General features: G+C 42.2%; 1 protein-coding gene across 4 annotated transcripts in view; it reads left to right on the forward strand.

The window, feature by feature from the left end:
* The first annotated feature begins 2,225 nt into the window (after positions 1–2,225).
* MAP3K2 (mitogen-activated protein kinase kinase kinase 2) overlaps positions 2,226–20,910 on the forward strand; it is a 90,461-nt gene continuing 71,776 nt past the window's right edge. For 3 of the 4 annotated variants that reach the window (XR_005020550.1, XM_036857197.1, XM_036857200.1), the window contains exon 1: positions 2,668–3,171. The gene's annotated coding sequence lies outside the window, so the exon portion shown is untranslated. Of the gene's footprint in view, positions 2,334–2,667; positions 3,172–20,910 lie in introns of those variants that run through there. The other variant, XM_036857198.1, reaches the window with a different exon arrangement.

The raw sequence follows: 20,910 nt of genomic DNA on the forward strand, positions 1-20,910 counted from the left end.
GCAGGATTCTCCTGTGTCCCTGAAAATTCCTGCCCATTGGTGGACGTGGCCTGCATAACCCCCGGCTACTGTGAATACAATGAGCTGTACTCCTATGGTTAAGTTATGTTGTAGGACAGTGGGTCTGGGTGGGCCTGATCTAATCACATGAACTCTTTAAAGGCAGACAGTTTCCTCTGGCTGGTAGCAAAAGAGAAAGTCAGATATTCAACATGTATAGGGGGATCTGGTGTGCAAGACATCCTCTGCTGTTGGCTTTCAGGATGGAGGGGATCACACGGCAAGGAATGCCAGTGGGCTCTAGGAGCCCACAGCAAGCTCTGGCTGACTGCCTGCAAGGAAATGGGGACCTCGACTCTACAACCACCAGGAACCAAATTCTGCCAACAAGAATGAGGTTGGAAGCAGATCTTTCCCAGGGACTTCAGATGAGCACTCAGCCCAGCTGACATCTTGCTTTCAGCCTGTGATGCTGACCAGAGAACCCAGGCAGGATGCTGTGCAAACTTCTGACCTACAGAACTGTGAGCTAATAAACAGGTGTTGTTTGAAGCCACTAAGTCTCTGGTCGTTTGTTATGCAGCAACAGAAAACAAACACATCATGCCTCCTCTCGCAAGTTTTCCTTCACTTCTTGGGTACCCCTGTGCCATCTTCCTCTCCACTGCTGTGGCACCTCATAAACATCCTGCTATAGGGCATGTCACTCGGTATTATAATGATTCGTTTACCAGTCTGCTCTCCTCACAAGATTCTGAGTTCCTGGGAGAGGATGGGGACTACCACTTTATCATTGTAATCCCAGGCACAGAGCAGGGAGGCAAAAGCAACAAATATTTGTGCGATGAAGGTTTCATCCAGGAAAAGAAAGCCTGAGATCACTAATTTGTAATCATATATACTACAGTAACCCAGGATGCCAGAAATTTAACGTCTAAGCAAGAGTCTCACCAATGTAAAAAGAGACTGGAGAAAAAGAAAAAAAAGACTATTATTAATGTACACGTGGGGTGTTTCTAAGGAACCAGTGGTGGATGAAGTCCCCGGGTAGGGAGGGAAGGAGTGAGCAGAGGTGTGAAGAAAAATCCATCTCCATCTCTAGATTATTTAGTAAACAAGTATTTATTGAGCGCCTGCTATGTGGTCAGGCCAGGAATTGTTCAAAACAATATAGAAGTTTAAGATTTAAATCCTGCCCAAGCATACTGAGATCCTTTTTTTCTGTGGTCTACCAGCCTTAGATGTTAGAACCAAAAGCAATCTTAAAGACTGATTTTATGCGTATGTAAGCTTAAAATTCCTCCACTTCTTAAGTTAGTGGGAGCAGTCTGCTTTTCTATTTAGCTGTGTATTTTTGAAGTCCTTCAGCATTAGCCCTTCTTTGTGTTGGCTGCCTAATCCTCCGCAGAGCAGATGAACCACTGTCAGCTCAGTCTTATAGTCATTTAGGTTTCCAGGCTTTCACTGTTACAAAAACCTGCCAATGAACATCTCTGTTCCTGCTCCTTTGACAACACCGCTAATGGGTCTGTAATAAAAATTCCACGAAGGGGATCCAGATATTTTATTACATAACATCCTCCTCCTCAGTCCCTGCCCCACGGATGCCAGCTCCCCTGCCCTCTAGGGCCCTGAGTTGGGGCAGTTGCTTACCTCTGGGTGGGTGCCGCCCCCAATTCTCGGTCTGGAAAAGTCAGGAAGCGGGTGGGACCCACAACATACCGAGAAACCAAGCAGATGCTGAGAGAGAGGAGAAATGGCACAGGAAGTTGTTAAGGGGGTATCTGAGGAAAGAAGAGATGGGGCGGGACAGATACTTTCCGGATCAGAGTAGTGTGGGCTGAAAACAATCGGAATGTACGTTAGTCACAGCACAGAGGCCTCCAACGCTAGCACGATGAATTTGTATTTTATCCCGCGGGGCGAGAGGGAGTGAAAATGGATTCGGTGAAAGAGATTGGGGTTCAGACCCTGCCACGAGTTCTGGGGGTGGGGTGTCAACTCATCTCTCTGGGCCGAGATTTCCACATCTGTTAAACTGAAAAAGTAATACTTGCTAGGCCGACCTCGAATACATACATGTAATAACTAAACAGAAAACAACTATAAAACTTAGAAGGCTGATCTCCAGGGAGGTGGTTTACGGTCAGGTGACAAGCCGACAAGAATTTCGTAAGTCCTTTAGGAAAAAATTCTGAAACCAGATCCAAAAATGAAGAGGCAGATGGCTTTTCGCCTGCAAACGACTTGCCATGGACTCGAAGTGGGTCGCAGCCTCTTCTTGCTCTGCTGCCCCCGCTCTGCCCGAAGCCACGCGGGAGACCCTTTTCGAGGTTTGCTTTGGAATCTCGGCGCCGAAGTCTCCCGCAGATGCGAGGGGACCGAGATGCGTGCGCGCGTGTGTGTGCGCGCGGCTCACCGGCCGGGAACCGGTAGCTACGACCTAAGTACAAGCGGGCGCGGCAGCCGGGCCCGGGCCGGGCATCTCCGCACGGCGGAGCGGGCGTGGGCAGCGGGACGTGCGTGGACGCAACCGGCCACTGCGCAGGCGCGGACACGCTCTCCTCGGTCTGCGCGCGGCGCTCCAGGCGGGCGCGCGCCCACGGCGGGTTCCGCTCCCGACAGGCGGAGGGCTGCGCGCGCACGAGCGAGCCGGCCGTGACGTGTGCCGCGCTACGCCCGACGTCACGGGTCCGTGTGTAGTGGCGGCCGGGCTGCCCTCAGCAGCGGCTCCTGACGAGGGCGGTGCGGCCGCTGGGTGCGGCGTTCGGGGGTCCTGCGGCCCGCGGCGGCGGCGGCGGCGGCGACCACGACCGGGAGGCCCGGCGCTCCCAGCCGCGGAGTCGCCGCTCCCGCCCCTTCTCCGGCCTCGGTGGCGCCCGGCCGCGGCTTCCTCCTTTCCTACCCAGCTTCCCGCGGGCCTCCGGGCCGCGGCGGCGAGAAGCACCGAGGGGCTCCGAGAGGCTCCGGCCGGCCGCCACGGTCCACGCGCCCGGCCCGGGCTCCATGTGAAGGAGGGACGGGCCTGGCCCCCCGGCCCGCGCCCGACTCCTCGTGCGCCCCTCCGGCTCCCGGGGGCCCGCAGCCTCCCCCGACCGGGGGGCGCGGTGACAGGCCGCGCGGGGGCGGAGGGGTGGGCCCGTGGCTCCCTATGTCCCCGCGGAGCGGCCGGTACGTGTGCTCGGGCGCGCGCATGTGTGTGGGGGTGGGGGCGGGGGCGGGGGTGCGGGCCGGACGTGGGGAGGGGGCCGCCGCCGGCCTGTGCGCTGCTCCCGGGGCGGAGGTTTCGCTAGGTGGTTGCCTCGCTCCGGGTGGGCGGGCTTCGGGCCCCCTGCATCCTGTCCTGAAGTCCAGGTCTGAGCGAACTAGACTGCTGGGCGGTGGAGCTGTCAGACGCGTACTCTGCAGGGCTTTGGGAAGGAAGATTGTCCCTGGTCCTTGGCAGAAGCAGAAATGTTATATGCAGTGAGCGAGAAAGTGCTTGTCTTTGCCCTGTTACCGCGTGGTTCACTAGTGGTTAGGGTCGAGGCCCCTTTCTGTTTACGGACCGTTTAGCTAGCACTTACCACTTAATGCGCGCCCGGTATTTGTCGTGCTTTGTCTCACTTAACCTTCGAAGCCCAGTGAGGTGGGTACGTGTCTCCCCATTTTACAGTTGAAAAAATCGAGGCTCAGATTCAGGAACTTGCCCAAGGTCGTGCAGTTTGGTAATCTGGGAAAGTCTTGATTCGAATATGATGTCTTTTCTGTAGAATCGTATTTCTGGGTCTTGCGAAAATAAATTTGTGAGGAAAATGAGAATAGCTGGAAAGTTTCTTCTTGGAAGTAAATTCTAAATACATAGGTAGAGTTCATTTGCCCGTGATGTAGGCTGTTCGATGTGTTTTGCTGCAGCCTAGCCAGATGATTTTCTTGGCTCTTTTTTAAAAAAATTACTTTTAAAAGGTGACTCCATGCACCTTTACCTTTTTTTTTTGCAGTGGGACTGAATGAGCAGAAAATATTTCCTCTCTTATCAAAAAGAAGAAATAGATTTGGTAAAACTCCATGTTTCTTGAAAAGTTACAATTTTACTTGTGTAATTCTTGATGCGTACAGGGAACTCGCAGTTGGGTGATTTCCTTGAGATTTCCTTATTGCAAAATTTGTTGCTGGATTATGTGGCAATGGCAACACGCTTAGTAATTTGTGCGTTAATTTGTGCAATATTTCTGAGTGGAGTGTCAAAATTTAATGTGTAGAATATTGTAAAAAGTTATCTTTTAATGGTGTGATTTTTTTCTTTCCTTTATATGTAGCAACTAATGAGTGTTTATAAACTAACTGAAATTCTCATTTTAACATTGGCCTGTACTGTTTCTTTGGTTATGGTTAGGGAAAAACTAAAGTTCTTTACATTTCTCTTTACAGAAAAAAGTGTTGATAAATCCCTTTGAGTAGTTAAAGCTTCATGCATAGTTGTAAATGTTTAAGAAATCTATTGATGCTCAAAATTGTAGTACTTTATAATTTCTTTTAGTATATTATCAGGTTTAAGAAAATTTGTAGTTGAATGTCTTTGTAATGTCTGTAGAGAAAAGGTCGAATTATATAGTTAAGAAGTGGATGGTTCACAGATTGATTTGTTGTTTTGTTAAAATATAAATGTATGGTGAGTCTTGTTGAATATAATATCATTGTAGAATGCTTATCCAGTCATGCTCTCCATGTGTCTCTCTTGAAAGAAATAACTATTAAAGATTTATCTTAAATAATTGTATTACATTATAGATTCAATCTTTTAAGCAGTGTTTTAGTTGGAACTTTCATTCCTAGTTTACCTTATTGCTACCAAAGGGGTAAACTATATTTAATAGATGCTATATTAAAATGAAATCATGTTTGGTTCTAGGCAGTGCCCACAGCTTTGGTTTCAGGTTGATTTTTTTTTTCCCCCTGTAGAATTGGAGCTCTCTAGGCTCCCTCCCACCACCACCCCCAAACCCAGCCCCAACTTTTTATTATAAAACAATTTCAAGTACACAGGAAGTTGGTAATATTGAACATCCGTATGATAACTCTCTAGTTTCATTTGTTGACATCTTGCCGTATTTGTTTTGTGTATAAATACATGTATATTATTTTTGGCCATACCATTTGAAAACTAAGCTGTAGACATTATGACACTTTACCCCTAAATATGTCGGCTTGCATCTCCAAAGATAAGGACATTTTCTTACATAGCCAAAATACCATTATTGTTAACTTTCTTAGTTAATACTTTTTATTGGTAGTTAATAGTTTCTTATTGATCATTTTTTAATGTAATCTAGTATCTATCCATGTTTAAATCTCCCCATTTGTGCTGCACGGTCTTTTACGGCTTTTTATACTCAATCCCACCAAACCAGGATCCCATCAAGGTTTATTCACTGCATTTGGTTAAGTCTCTTTGATCTCTTTGAATCTAGAACAGCCTCACCTCCCCCTTTTATTTATTTTTATTTTTTATTTATCTGTCGATCTGTTTTTTTGGCTGTGCCACATGGTATGTGGGATCTTAGTTCCCTGGCCAGGGATCGAACCCGTGCCCCCTGCAGTGGAAGTGCGGAGTCTTAACCACTGGAATGCCAGGGAAGTCCCATTACCTCTCCCTTTTAAAATGGTGGGTTTTTTTGGTTTGTTCTGTTTTGTTTCAGAGATCAAGCCAGTTACCTTATAAAATGAGTCACATTCTGGATTTGTCTGATAGTCTTCCCTCGTGTCATTTAGCATGTTCCTCTTTTCCCCCTACACTAACTGTAAGTTAGGTTTAAAGGATTGATTAGTTTCAAATTAAATATTTTGGGCAAGAATAACTACTGAGTGTTGCTGTGTACTTTATATTGCTTCCCATCAGGGGATGTATATTGTCAAGTCCTGTTATTTGTGATGCTGAGTTTGATCACTTGGTTATGGGGGTTAAGGTGAGGTATATTTTCCCCATTGCAGTTGGCAAGTAGGCTGGCATGATAAATTAGCACTCTAGTGCTGGCCTGTTCTCCAGTAATCTTTCACCTAATAGTTTTATGTATTGCTGCATCTATTGCTGATCCTTGTCAAGGTAACTTTTGAATTTCAATGTTAACAATCTTTTGTTGGTCTATAGATAGTAACAACATCACAGGAATTGTAAAAATCTATGCAGCTATATTAGGTTCTGATTTCTAGGATTTTAAAGATTTTTAATCATGAATTCAAGGTATCTCCTCTTATGAATAAAAAGAAACCTGGCCCGAGAAAAATGGGAAAAATTCAATGCCTGTCCTTTCCTGTACTCTTTTGTCTGTCTCAAGGAGTGTGAGTGTGTGTGTGAGTGTGTGTGTTTGTTGTTTTTTTTTGTTTTTGGCTGTGCCACGTGGCTTGTGTGGCTTGTGAGATCTTAGCTCCTCGACAAGGGATTGAACCCAGGCCCTTGGCAGTAAAAGCGTGGAATCCTAACCACTGGACCACCAGGGAATTCCCTCAAGGAGAGTGTTTCTTTTCAGTTTTTCTTAGCCAGTATTTGTTGCACAGGAATAGCCAGAAATACAATAAAGGGAGAATGGCTTTACTAGAAAACGTTTTGACAAAACTGTCTGTTTTCTGGTGTAATACAAAGGAGCACTGGATTGAGAATCAGAAGATCTAAACTCTAGGCCTAATTCTACCATTCTGTGAAGTGCAAGGATTATAAGTTTTTAAATTTCACCCTGTATTCTTACATCATAATGATTGTTAGTAAACATTTGTGAATTTCTGATAATGAGACATGTTGGTTACATTTAGAGGCAAACCTCACTTCAATTAAGCCACATAGAAATAAATCAACTGTGTGTAATATAAAATTGAATTTATTTCCCAACGAATTAACTGACATTTAGTAGGTGATTGTTTTAATGAAGGGTTCATAATAGAACTTACTTAAGTAACATATTTTCTCATTAAAAGTATGATTTAATTCATGAAGCAAGTTTACATGAAGGTTTTCCACACATCTCTTTTATAAACAGGATGAACTGTATATATGGAAGTTAAAAAACTTCTCCCTTATTCTCAAGCGTTGTACAGAGGTATACCTCTTTATACACACACATTTATAAGAAACATGTCTGTATAATTTCGTCTTTTATCTAGGATATCCTTGGGATTTATTAGGAACATTGGCTGACTGTTTCTCATTCTGGTTAATCACATATTTGCTTTGTAACATCTCTTGTGTTGTTGCCTTTATTGTTACTTAACCCTTGTTGCTTACTTTTTTTGTTATGCATACTTTGTCAGGAGGATAGGGGTAGAATCTTCTTTGGAGTTCCTCTGGTAACTAGCTCACCACCTTTCTTATAAGTGTTCAAGAGTGTTACGCTTGAGATTCATAGTACCATAAATTTAAAAAGCGCTGTGGGGTTTATAAACTTCAGAAGTTTTTTCTAGAGTTTTTCCCCCAGTTGTGCAGTTAGTCATTTAGTGTGGACTTTAATTATTAATAATGACCAATTAAAAGAATAGTTTAAGATATGATTTTATCAGTATTCTTTTGATAATTCCCAGATTGGGTCCCCTCAGCGCTACTACCTCAGGCAGAATGCTCCCTGAGCACTCTGCACCTGCCTCGACCACCCACTGACCGCATTGCAGTGTGCACATCTCTGTGCCTTCCACTGGGAAGTTGGCTCTTCAAGGACAGAGGCAGTGTTTTGTTGATTTTGGTGCCCCAACACCGAGCACAATGCCTGTTGCCAAATGTTTATTAAATGAATAGTGAGTTGACAGAAGAGACCTCCTTTTGCACTGTTATAGGAGTCTTAAAAGGTGGTGCCTGCCTGAGTTGAACAGGGTGGGGAAGTTCAATAAAATACTTCCATATGCCCAGGAGAAAATTAAGTGTTTGTGAACAGCTCTACCACAGAGGCAAGGCTGTGGAAAAGTTTTTTTGTTTTTTTTTTTTAATTTTAGCCTTCTTTATTAAAGATTGATTGATTGATTGATTGATTGATTGATTGCTATGTTGGGTCTTCGTTTCTGTGCTAGGGCTTTCTCTAGTTGTGGCAAGCGGGAGCCACTCTTCATCGCGGTGCGCGGGCCTCTCACTATCATGGCCTCTCTTGTTGCGGAGCACGGGCTCCAGACTCACAGGCTCAGTAGTTGTGGCTCATGGACCCAGTTGCTCTGCGGCATGTGGGATCTTCCCAGACCAGGGCTCGAACCCGTGTCCCCTGCATTAGCAGGCAGATTCTCAACCACTGCGCCACCAGGGAAGCCCAAAGTTGTTGTTTTTTTAAAAAAATTTTATTTATTTATTTGGTTGCACCAGGTCTTAGTTGTGGCAGGCGGGATCCTTAGTTGCGGCACGTGGGCTCCTTAGTTGTGGTATGTGAACTCTTAGTTGCAGCATGCATGTGGGATCTATTTCCTTGACCAGGGATTGAACCCAGGCCCCCTGCATTGGGAGCACAGAGACTTGTGCCACGGGGGAAGTCCCTCGAAAAGTTTTTGAAAATTGTTAATAGGAACTAGTGGGAGAATATGAGATAATATTTATTATTTTTGTAAGTCTTTGAGAACAGATCTGCAGTCTAAGGTGAAGCCAGTTTTTAGTTGTTTCTGTGCTATTGTTAAATACTTCCAACTCATATTGTATTTTAGATTTGTGACTTGAAGATGCTTCATTATCATTATCATTATTTGATAAGTTTGTGATTACTCTTTTTTTTTTTTTAATTTATAAATTTATTTATTTTATTTATTTATTTTTGGCTGTTGGGTCTTCATTGCTGTGTGCGGGCTTTCTCTAGTTGCGGCGAGCAGGGGCTACTCTTCATTGCGGTGCGCGGGCTTCTGATTGCGGTGGCTTCTCTTGCTGTGGAGCACGGGTTCTAGGCGCATGGGCTTCAGTAGTTGTGGCACTTGGGCTCAGTAGTTGTGGCTCACGGGCTCTAGAGCACAGGCTCAGTAGCTGTGGCGCACGAGCTTAGTTGCTCTGCGGCATGTGGGATCTTCCCGGACCAGGGCTCGAACCCGTGTCCCCTGCATTGGCAGGCGGACTCCCAACCACTGCACCACCAGGGAAGCCCTGTGATTACTCTTAAGTTTGACTGACTTGGCTACATTTTAATCGTATTTGTGGAGTTTTAAATTAACCCAAAATATTTTGTTCTTTTGTTTTAATATGAAAGAAATGAGACCAATGTCCTCTGCCTAACTTTAAGGAGAGTTAATATCATGATTTATATGATGACTTTAATGCATTTTTAAATCAGTTTAGGCATTTTTAAGTAGCCTGTTGACTGCTTTGTAAAATTAGTAATATTTTATTGTATAGTATGAAATAATGTCAAACTATATTTACAAACTTTCTGATTTGCTTAGACATTAAAAGGAAATGAAAGAAGTAGAAGGTAGCTCACCTTAGTGTTGATGAAGATCTACTTTGAGAGATGGTGCAACATTAACCATCTGACCTGTGAGCAGTACCTGCCTGCATTCTATTGACTTCACCCCCAGACCACCATGTACCTGCATATATAAATCATGCCCCATGATATGAGAAAGGTTAGATGAGTTACGTGTTCTTAAGATCATGTAATATATATTAATCAGCATCTCAAAGTTATGTCCCATAGTCATGGACTGTTGCATACTGCCTTAGGGTTAGAAGGTTTACTCAGGGATGTATCTTGCCTAGTGTTCCTGAAGTGAGTACCACAAACTACAAACTGTATTTCATGCTGTTTGTTGAACACTGATGGTAGGTAGGAAGCCTGAGTTCAGTCTTAAATCTGCCATTAATTAGAAATAGACTGTGATAAAGTGACTTCAACATTTCTTTTTTTAAAAAAAACTTTAATTTTAAATTTTTGTTTATTTTTGGCTGGGTTGGGTCTTCGTTGCTGCGTGCGGGCTTTCTCTAGTCGTGGCGAGCGGGGGCTACTCTTCATTGCGGAGCGCAGGCTTCTCATTGCGGTGGCTTCTCGTTGTGGAGCACGGGCTCTAGGCACGTGGGCTTCAGTAGTTGTGGTGCACAGGCTCAGTAGTTGTGGCTCACAGGCTCTAGAGCGCAGGCTCAGTAGTTGTGGCACATGGGCTTAGTTGCTCCGTGGCATGTAGGATCTTCCGGCCAGGGCTCGAACCCCTGTCCCCTGCATTGGCAGGTGGATTCTTAACCACTGCGCCACCAGGGGAGCCCACTTCAACATTTCTGAATTTGAAAAAGTTGCCCTAGTTAATTTCTTAAGGACCTGTCTAGTCTCTGATTCTGTGAGATCCACAACATAACAGAAAATAGTAAAGAGCCAAAAGAGATTTAAGTTTTTTTGGTTAGGAGGTTGTTAAGATGACAACAGTCCAGGGAAGGTTAGTTATAGGGCAGCATTTGGAAGATAAATAGCTCTCTTTAAATGTGATTAATTTGTCAGAATGAGATTTTTTACTTAAAGGTAGTTTATAGCCAAGTACCTTGTGTTGAACTATGGTAACCTATAGTAGGCTCTCAGTAAATACTTGTTGAAAGAGTGAATGAATAACTTCAGGACTGATGCGATAGAAATCAGAATCACTCATAGATCAGTTTAGTGATAAAATCCAGGATAGTAAGCATTGAACCCTAGAAAATAACAGAGAAGAACTGCATTATTCTCATGAATGGGGAGCCAAGACTAGTGAAATACATTTTTGAAAATACTTTAGCCAAAAGGGAGGGAAGATCTTTCTGGAAAAGGAAAAAAAAAAGTATTGGAAAACTTGTACATGCAGTCTTTTATGCCCACTAGAAATTTTAAAATAATTTATGGATGTACTTGGATAAGCCCAAAACGATTACATAAAAGAATGAAGCTTTCTACTTCCCAATGGAAAAAACATTTGGGACAAATTATACCTCAGCAAATTTTTTTTTCCCTCAGAATCTTTCTGTATCCTTATTCTTTCTTTCTCCATCTTCACATCTCTAACCAAAGCACAGAAGTACCTTAAGAGTGCTTAGCTTATTTTATCCTTAGTTAATAAATTGGTATTGGCTTTTGTTAATCTGATTAACACTAAACTCTAGTGTTTTCTCTCATGTAAATCTTGCTGTTTTGCAAATGGGAGGATCAAGTAAGGGAGATACAGCTTCTTTAGAATGAGGGACTCTTCAGCCTGTTTTCAAAGATGGGCAGCTCAGAACCTATAAAAGAAGGCTTGATTGGAGATTATGAAAGGACTGAGTGGCCTAGATTTGGTTATGCAGGAAGATTTCAAAAGGGTAAGTTGCAGAGATCTTGGTCAGTAGATGGGGGGAGGCTTGAGCAGTTGCATGGGTTAGGAGTCAATCACAGAAGAAGAACTGCTATGGTATTATGGAATTAAGGGATTTATGAAAGGAGGAAGACCTTACAGAGTTGTGGGAGAAACTTGGAAACCAGAGTCTGTAAGGAGGAATCGGCAGATCAGAGAAGTCACTAATCAGTCTTCCTGAAGCAGTGGTGCAGTGGGCAAGTCAGAGTTTGCAGGTGAATCTGAGAAGCTAGGTATGCCCAGCTGCTGGAGTGGGACTGCACAGTAGAGCTGGTGGAAAGTATGGAAAGCTGTTGCCTCTGCATAGCTACCTCTTCTGTGGTCTTCTGTCAGGCTTTTGGTGGTGGGGCTGAGGTTGCTGTTTGGTCAGCAGGGTTGGCAATCAGGAAGAAGAGCTGCATGCAGTACAGGGGAGAGCAGAGACACGGTGCAATCTTCTGGCAACTCTGCATCTAACCATAATCTTCCGAGAGTAATTTCCATCTTTGGCCAGCTCTAACCTGGAACCATGTGGGAAGAGGATTCTGGGAAATGTAGTTTGAACTTAAAAGTTGACATGGTACAAACTGTCACTGCAGGTGAGAGTGGGGGGTGGGAAACCACAGTCGGGAATGTGGTAGTTGCGGGAGTCCACAGTGATATTTTATAGATCTAGGTTCATCCTCCTGTGAGAGAGCAAGTTCTTTAAAATCTCCAGGCCTTTTTCTTCCTCTGTGAAATGGGGAGATAATACCTACTTTACAGGATTATTGTGAGGATTAAATGAAATGTTTGTAAAGCATTTAGCAGTGTCAGCACAATGTAAAATATTGTAAATAGTAGCTTTTGTTATTAGTAGTAGTTGCGGTAGTAATGAGAAGGATTGAGAAATAGGAAGGGTGTATTTCGAAAGGGGAGAAGTAGAGCAGATGAGTGGAGATAAGAATGAAGTAGAAGACATGGTTCCTGTATTTGAGAATGTTATAGTCAAGCTGCAGAGAACACATGTAGACATAAAGCATGGTTGGGAAGCTGTTAAATAAGGTAATATCCTTTAAGAAGAATGACTGCTGTGATGAGCGGAGAGACAGCAAGTGCTGTCATTCCAGGGCAGTTAAGGTTAAGCGGTAATGTATGTGAAATTCCTAGTACACTGGCAGTCCACAGAGGTTAATTATTTTCCACTTCTTATTTATAGAAGGAAAAATGCCCAGATGAGGTGGGTAGGGGAGGCTTAAGCTGGGTCCTTGTTTAGACAAGTAGAAAAAGGGAGGAAGCATTTCAGACAGCAGAAATAGGAGGAGACATGGACAAGGCATGTAGCACTTCATTAACACAATTTGGGACCTGTTGACTCCACTCTTTGCTTTTGGTAATCTGTTTATAGTTTCTAAAGATTGTCCGTGTTTGCTTCTGCTTGGGCCAGTTGCCCACCTCTGGACCATCAGTTATGGTGTGGGACCACACTGAGCTAATTTGGTGACACTTAGTAATCAAGTGAGTGGTTGGAGGTGGTGGTGGTAGAAGGGACAAGCTTCCAGAAGAAGGCCACTATGGATGAGTCCCTCCTTTTGTTATAGTCATTTGGTACAATAATTCTACCTTGTTATTTTTCAGTTCCTCGAATTAAGCATTTTATTCTTTTAATACAATTAATATTTGTGTAAGTTAACCATGTTTACCAATTTTTTGCCAGCTTTTGTTCTCCTGGAATCACTTTCCTTCTTCACAAAGTATATCCTTTAGAAGTTCCTCAACTAAGAAGGGTCTGTTGGTGATAAATTACGATTTCTGTTTGTTGGAAATTTTTAACTTGTTCTTGAATGACGTTTTAGTTGTGAGTGAAAGTCTAGATTGGCAGTTATTTTTCCCTCAGCATTTTGAAGATAGTATTCCAGTCTGTTTTCTCTTGTATAATCAGACCTAAAAGGCTGTACGGATGTTTTATTAATGATAATTTTTTCATTGTGTTGTTGGAGTATATAAGTGATTTTTTAATGGAAGTATTTACATTTTTTTTTCTTTCTATTTTAATTTTTAAATTCACTGAATGTTTATTGAAAAATCTTAGGAATGTCTTAGGAATCAGTAAAATAAGCTTTTAATAAGTTTGTTATCTAGTTGTTCATGTGCGCAGTTATTACTAAAATGTTTGACTACCTTCTCTGTGTTAACACTGAAGATAAATAAATTGATCATTGTTCCTGTAGTCATAGACTCCATTCTGGTTGGGGAGAGACAGACATATTAGGGTGACCTCATAATTAGTTATCCAAACTGGGCTACTTTTAAGAGTGAAAGGATGGTATTTTAATAATGATCTTGGAGCAACAAAAATAAACTGGGAAAGACCTGCAAGATGACAGAGGAGTGAGACGTGGAGATTGCCTTCCTCCCCACAAATACATCAGAAATACATCAGAAATACATCTACATGTGGAACAATTCCTACAGAACACCTACTGAACGCTGGCAGACCTCAGACTTCCCAAAAGGCAAGAAACTCCCTACGTACCTGGGTAGGGCAAAAGAAAAAAGAAAAATACAGAGACCAAAGAATAGGGATGGGACCCGCACCTCTGGGAGGGAGCTGTGAAGGAGGAAAAGTTTTGACACACTAGGAAGCCCCTTCACTGGTGGAGATGGGTGGTGACGGGGGGAAGCTTTGGAGCCACGGAAGAGAGCACAGCAACAGACGTGCAGAGGGCAAAGCGGAGAGATTCCCGCGTAGAGGATCGGTGCCAACCAGCACTCACCAGCCCGAGAGGCTTGTCTGCTCACCCGCCAGGGCGGGTGGGAGCTGGGAGCTGAGGCTTTGCCTTCGGAGTTCAGATCCCAGGGAGAGGACTGGGGTTGGCTGCGTGAACACAGCCTGAAGGGAACTAGTGCGCCACAGCTAGCTGGGAGGGAGTCCGGGAAAAAGTCTGGACCTGCCTAAGAGGCAAGAAGAGGCCATTGCTTTGGGGTGTGTGAGGAGAGGGGATTCAGAGCACCGCCTAAACGAGCTCCAGAGACGGCTGCGAGCTGCGGCTATCAGTGCGGACACCAGCGGCGGGCATGAAATGCTAAGGCCGCTGCTGCCGCCACTAAGAAGCCTGTGTGCAAGCCCAGGTCAGTATCCACACCTCCCCTCCCGGGAACCTGTGCAGCCCTCCACTGCCAGGGATCCCATGATCCAGGGACAGCTTCCCCGGGAGGACGCACGGCGCGCCTCAGACTGTTGCACCATCACGTCGGCCTCTGCCACACTTTAACCCCGTCCTGTCTGAGCAAAGAACAGATGCCCTCAGGCGACCTACATGCAGAGGCGGGGCCAAATCGACAGCTGAACCCTAGGAGCTGTGTGAACAAAGAAGAGAAAGGGAAATCTCTTCCAGGAGCCTCAGGAGCAGTGGATTAAATCTCCACAATCAACTTGATGAATTCTGCATGTCTGGAATACCTGAATAGGCAACAGATCATCCGAAAATTGAGTTGGTGGACTTTGTGTGATTTTATCTGTGTAGCTTTGCTTTTACCATTTGTCCTAGGGTTCTGTCTGTCCATGTTGTTTTTTTTTTTTTTTTTTCTTTTTAAGTATAGTTTTTTAGCGATTGTTATCATTGGTGGATTTGTTTTTTGGTTTGGTTGCTCTCTTCTTGTCTTTTTCTTTCTTTTTTTATTACTTTGTTTATTTTTTTATTTTAATAACTTTTCTTTTTCTTTCTTTTCTTCCTTCCTTTCTTTTTCTTTCTCTTCCTTCCTTTCTTTCTTTCTTCCTTCCTTTTTCCTTTCTCTCTCTTCCTTCTTTCTTTCTTTGTTTCTTTCTCTTCCTTCCTTTCTTTTTTCCTTTCTCTTCTTTCTTTCTCTTCCTTCCTTCCTTTTTTCCTTTCTCTCCATCCTTCCTTCCTTCCTGATCTTCCTTTTTTTCTTGCTCTCTCCCTTCCTTCTCTCCTTCTTTCTTTTTCTTTCTCTTCCTTCCTTTTTTTCTTTCTCTCTCTTCTCCTTCCTTCCTTTCTTCCTTCCTTCCTTTTTCCTTTCTCTCTCTTCCTTCTTTCTTTCTTTCTTTCTCTTCTTTCTTTCTTTCTCTTCCTTTCTTTTTTCCTTTCTCTTCTTTCTTTCTTTCTCTTCCTTCCTTTCTTTTTTCCTTTCTCTTCTTTCTTTCTTTCTCTTCCTTCCTTTTTTCCTTTCTTCCTTTCTCTCCTTCCTTCCTTCCTAATCTTCCTTTCTTTCTTTCTCTCTCTCTCTCTCCCTTTCTTCCTTCCTTCTCTCCTTCTCTTTCTTTTTTTCTTCTCTCTCCCTCACTCCCTCCCTTTTCCTCTGAGCCGTGTGGCTGACAGAGTCTTGGTGCTCTGGCTGGGTGTCAGGCCTGTGCCTCTGAGGTGGGAGAGCCAAGTTCAGGACATTGGTCCGCCAGAGGCCTTCCGGCTCCACATAATATCAAACAGTGAAAGCTCTTTCAGAGATCTCCATCACAATGGTAAGACCCAGGTCCACTCAACGACCAGCAACTACAGTGCTGGACACCTTACGCCAAACAACTAGCAAGACAGGAACACAACCCCACTCATTAGCAGAGAGGCTGCCTAAAATCATAATAAGGTCACAGACTCCCCAAAACACACCACTGGACGCGGTCCTGCCCACCATAAAGACAAGATCCAGCCTTACCCGCCAGAACACAGGCACCAGTCTCCTCCACCAGGAAGCCTACACAACCCACTGAACCAACCGTAGCCACGGGGGGCAGACACCAAAAACAACAGAAACTACAAACCTGCAGCCTGTGAAAAGGAGACCCCAAACAGTAAGTTAAGCAAAATGAGGAGACAGAGAAACACAGCAGATGAAGGAGCAAGGTGAAAACCCACCAGACCTAACAAATGAAGAGGAAATAGGCACTCTACCTGAAAAAGATTTCAGAGTAGTGATAGTAAAGATGATCCCAAATCTTGGAAATAGAATGGAGAAAATACAAGACACGTTTAACAAGGAGCTAGAAGAACTAAAGAGCAAACAAACAATGATGAACAACACAAGAAATGAAATTAAAAATTCTCTAGACGGAATCAATAGTAGAATAACTGAGGGAGAAGAATGGATAAGTGACCTGGAAGATAAAATAGTGGAAATAACTACTGCAGAGCAGAATAAAGAAAAAAGAATGAAAAGAATTGAGGGCAGTCTCAGAGACCTCTGGGACAACATTCAACGGACCAACATTCAAATTATACGGGGCCCAGTAGAAGAAGAGGAAAAGAAAGGGACTGAGAAAATATTTGAAGAGATTATAGTTGAAAACTTCCCTAATATGGGAAAGGAAATAGTCAATCAAGTCCAGAAAGTGCAGAGAGTCCCATACAGGGTAAATCCAAGGAGAAATACTCCAAGACACATATTAATCAACCTATCAAAAATTAAATAGAAAGAAAAAATATTAAAAGCAGCAAGGGAGAAACAAAAAATAACATACAAGGGAATCCCCTTGAGGTTAACAGCTGATCTTTCAGCAGAAACTCTGCAAGCCAGAAGGGAGTGGCAGGACATATTTAAAGTGATGAAAGGGAAAAACCTACAACCAAGATTACTCTACCCAGCAAGGATCTCATTCAGATTTGATGGAGAAATTAAAACCTTTAAAGACAAGCAAAAGCTGCGAGAATTCAGTACCACCAAACCAGCTTTACAACAAATGCTAAAGGAACTTCTCTAGGCAGGAAGCACAAGAGAAGGAAAAGACCTATAATAACAAAGCCAAAACAATTAAGAAAATAGTAATACATATCAATAACTACCTTAAATGTAAATGGATTAAATGCTCCAACCAAAAGACACAGAGTGGCTGAATGGATACAAAAAAAAGACCCACATATATGCTGTCTACAAGAGACCCACTTCAGACCAAGGGACACATATAGACTGAAAGTGAGGGGATGGAAAAAGATATTCCCTGCAAATGGAAATCAAAAGAAAGCTGGAGTAGCAGTTCTCATATCAGATAAAACAGACTTTAAGGTAAACACTATTACAAGAGGCAAAGAAGGACACTACAGAATGATCAAGGGATCAATCCAAGAAGAAGATATAACAATTGTAAATATTTATGCACCCAACATAGAAGCACCTCAATACATAAGGCAAATGCTAATGACCATAAAAGGGGAAATCAACACAATCATAGTAGGGGACTTTAACACCCCACTTTCACCAATGGACAGATCATCCAAAATGAAAATAAATAAGGAAACACAAGCTTTAAATGATACATTAAACAAGATGGACTTAATTGATATTTATAGGACATTCCATCCAAAAACCACAGAGTACACTTTCTTCTCAAGTGCTCATGGAACATTCTCCAGGATAGATCATATCTTGGGACACAAATCAAGCCTTGGGAAATTTAAGAAAATTGAAATCATATCAAGTATCTTTTCTGACTGCAACGCTATGAGACTAGATATCAATTACAGGAAAATGTAAAAAATACAAACACATATAGGCTAAACAATACACTACTAAATAACCAAGAGATCACTGAAGAAATCAAAGAGGAAATCAAAAAATACCTAGAAACAAATAACAAAACACAATGACCCAAAACCTATGGGATGGAGCAAAGGCAGTTCCAAGAGGGAAGTTTATAGCAATACAGTCCTACCTCAAGAAACAAAAAACATCTGAGACAACCTAAACTTACGCCTAAAGCAGTTAGAGAAAGAAGAACAAAAAAACCCCAAAGTTAGCAGAAGGAAAGAAATCATAAAGGTCAGATCAGAAATAAATGAAAAAGAAATGAAGGAAACAATAGCAGAGATCAGTAAAACTAAAAGCTGGTTCTTTGAGAAGATAAAATTGATAAACCATTAGCCAGACTCATCAAGAAAAAAAGGGAGAACACTCAAATCAATAGAATTAGAACTGAAAAAGGAGAAGTAACAACTGACACTGCAGAAATACAAAGGATCATGAGAGATTACTACAAGCAACTATATGCCAATAAAATGGACAACCTGGAAGAATTGGATAAATTCTTAGAAAAGCACAACCTTCCGAGACTGAACCAGGAAGAAATAGAAAATATGAACAGACCAATCACAAGCACTGAAATTGAAACTGTGATTAAAAATCTTCCAACAAACAAAAGCCCAGGACCAGATGGCTTCACAGGCGAATTCTATCAAACATTTAGAGAAGAGCTAACACCTATCCTTCTCAAACTCTTCCACAATATAGCAGAGGGAGGAACACTCGCAAAGTCATTTGACAAGGCCACCATCACCCTGATACCAAAACCAGACAAAGATGTCACAAAGAAAGAAAACTACAAGCCAATATCACTGATGAACATAGATGCAAAAAAATCCGCAAGAAAATACTAGCAAACAGAATCCAACAGCACATTAAAAGGATCATACACCATGATCAAGTGGGGTTTATCCCAGGAGTGCAAGGATTCTTCAATATATGCAAATCAATCAATGTGATACACCATATTAAAAAATTGAAGGAGAAAAACCGTATGATCATTTCAATAGATGCAGAAAAAGCTTTTGACAAAATTTAACACCCATTTATGATAAAACCCTCCAGAAAGTAGGCATAGAGGGAACTTACCTCAACATGATAAAGGCCATATATGACAAACCCACAGCCAGCATTGTTCTCAGTGGTGAAAAACTGAAACCATTTTCTCTAAGATCAGTAACAAGACAAGGTTGTCCACTCTCACCATTATTATTCAACATAGTTTTAGAAGTTTTACCCATGGCGATCAGAGAAGAAAAAGAAATAAAAGGAATCCAAGGTGGAAAACAAGAAGTAAAGCTGTCACTGTTTGCAGATGACATGATACTATACATAGAGAATCCTAAACATGCTACCAGAAAAATACTAGAGCTAATCAGTGAATTTGGTGAAGTAGCAGGATACAAAATTAATGCACAGAAATCTCTTGCATTCCTATACGCTAATGATGAAAAATCTGATGGAGAAATTAAGGAAACACTCCCATTTACCATTGCAACAAAAAGAATAAGATACCTAGGAATAAACCTACCTAAGGAGACAAAAGACCTGTATGCAGAAAACTATAAGACACTGATGAAAGAAATTAAAGATGATACAAACAGATGGAGAGATACACCATGTTCTTGGACTGGAAGAATCAACATTGTGAAAATGACTATACCTCTCAAAACAATCTACACATTCAGTGCAATCCCTATCAAACTACCACTGGCATTTTTCACAGAACTAGAACAAAAAATTGCACAGTTTGTATGGAAACACAAAAGTCCCTGAATAGTCAAAGCAATCTTGAGAAAGAAAAATGGAGCTGGAGGAATCAGGCTCGCTGACTTCAGACTATACTACAAAGTTACAGTAATCAAGACAGTATGGTACTGGCACAAAAACAGAAATATAGATCAATGGAGCAGGATAGAAAGCCCAGAGATAAACCCACGCACATATGGTTATGTTATTTTTGATAAAGGAGGCAAGAATATACATTGGAGAAAAGACAGTCTCTTCAATAAGTGGTGCTGGGAAAACTGGACAGCTACATGTAAAAGAGTGAAGTTAGAACACTGCCTAACACCATACATAAATATAAACTCAAAATGGATTAAAGACCTAAATGTAAGGCCAGACACTATAAAACTCTTAGAGGAAAACATGGGCAGAACACTCTATGACATAAATCACAGCAAGATCCTTTTTGACCCACCTCGTAGAGAAATAGAAATAAAACCAAAAATAAACAAGTGGGACCTAATGAAACTTAAAAGCTTTTGCACAGCAAAGGATAACATAAGCAAGACAAAAAGACAGTGCTCAGAATGGGAGAAAATATTTGCAAATGAAGCAACTGACAAAGCATTAATCTCCAAAATTTACAATCAGGTCATGCAGTCAATATCAAAAAAAACAAACAACCCAATCCTAAAATGGGCAGAAGACCTAAATAGACATTTCTCCAAAGAAGATATATAGATTGCCAACAAACACATGAAAGGATGCTCAACATCACTAATCATTAGAGAAATGCAAATCACAACTACAATGAGGTTTCACCTCACACCAGTCAGAATGGCCATCGTCAAAAAATCTACAAACAATAAATGCTGGAGAGGGTTTGGAGAAAAGGGAACCCTCTTGCAGTCTTGGTGGGAATGTAAATTGATACAGCCACTATGGAGAACAGTATGGAGGTTCCTTAAAAAACTAAATATAGAACTACCATACGACCCAGCAATCCCACTACTGGGCATATACCCTGAGAAAACCATAATTCAAAAAGAGTCATGTACCACAATGTTCATTGCAGCACTATTTACAATAGCCAGGACATGGAAGCAACCTAAGTGTCCATTGACAGATGAATGAATATAGAAGATGTGGCACATATATACCGTGGAATATTACTTAGCCATAAAAGGAAACAAAATTGAGTTATTTGTAGTGAGGTGAATGGACCTAGAGTGTGTCGTACAGACTGAAGTAAGTCAGAAAGAGAAAAACAAATACTGTATGCTAACACATATATATAAAATCTTAATAAAGAAAAGAAAGCTACTGAAGAACTAGGGGAAGAACAGGAATAAAGACGCAGACATAGAGAATGGACTTGAGGACATGGGGATGGGGAGGGGTATGCTGGGATGAAGAGAGTGGCAG

Source organism: Balaenoptera musculus, chromosome 7, assembly GCF_009873245.2.
Source record: "Balaenoptera musculus isolate JJ_BM4_2016_0621 chromosome 7, mBalMus1.pri.v3, whole genome shotgun sequence".
NCBI classification, from domain to species: domain Eukaryota; kingdom Metazoa; phylum Chordata; class Mammalia; order Artiodactyla; family Balaenopteridae; genus Balaenoptera; species Balaenoptera musculus.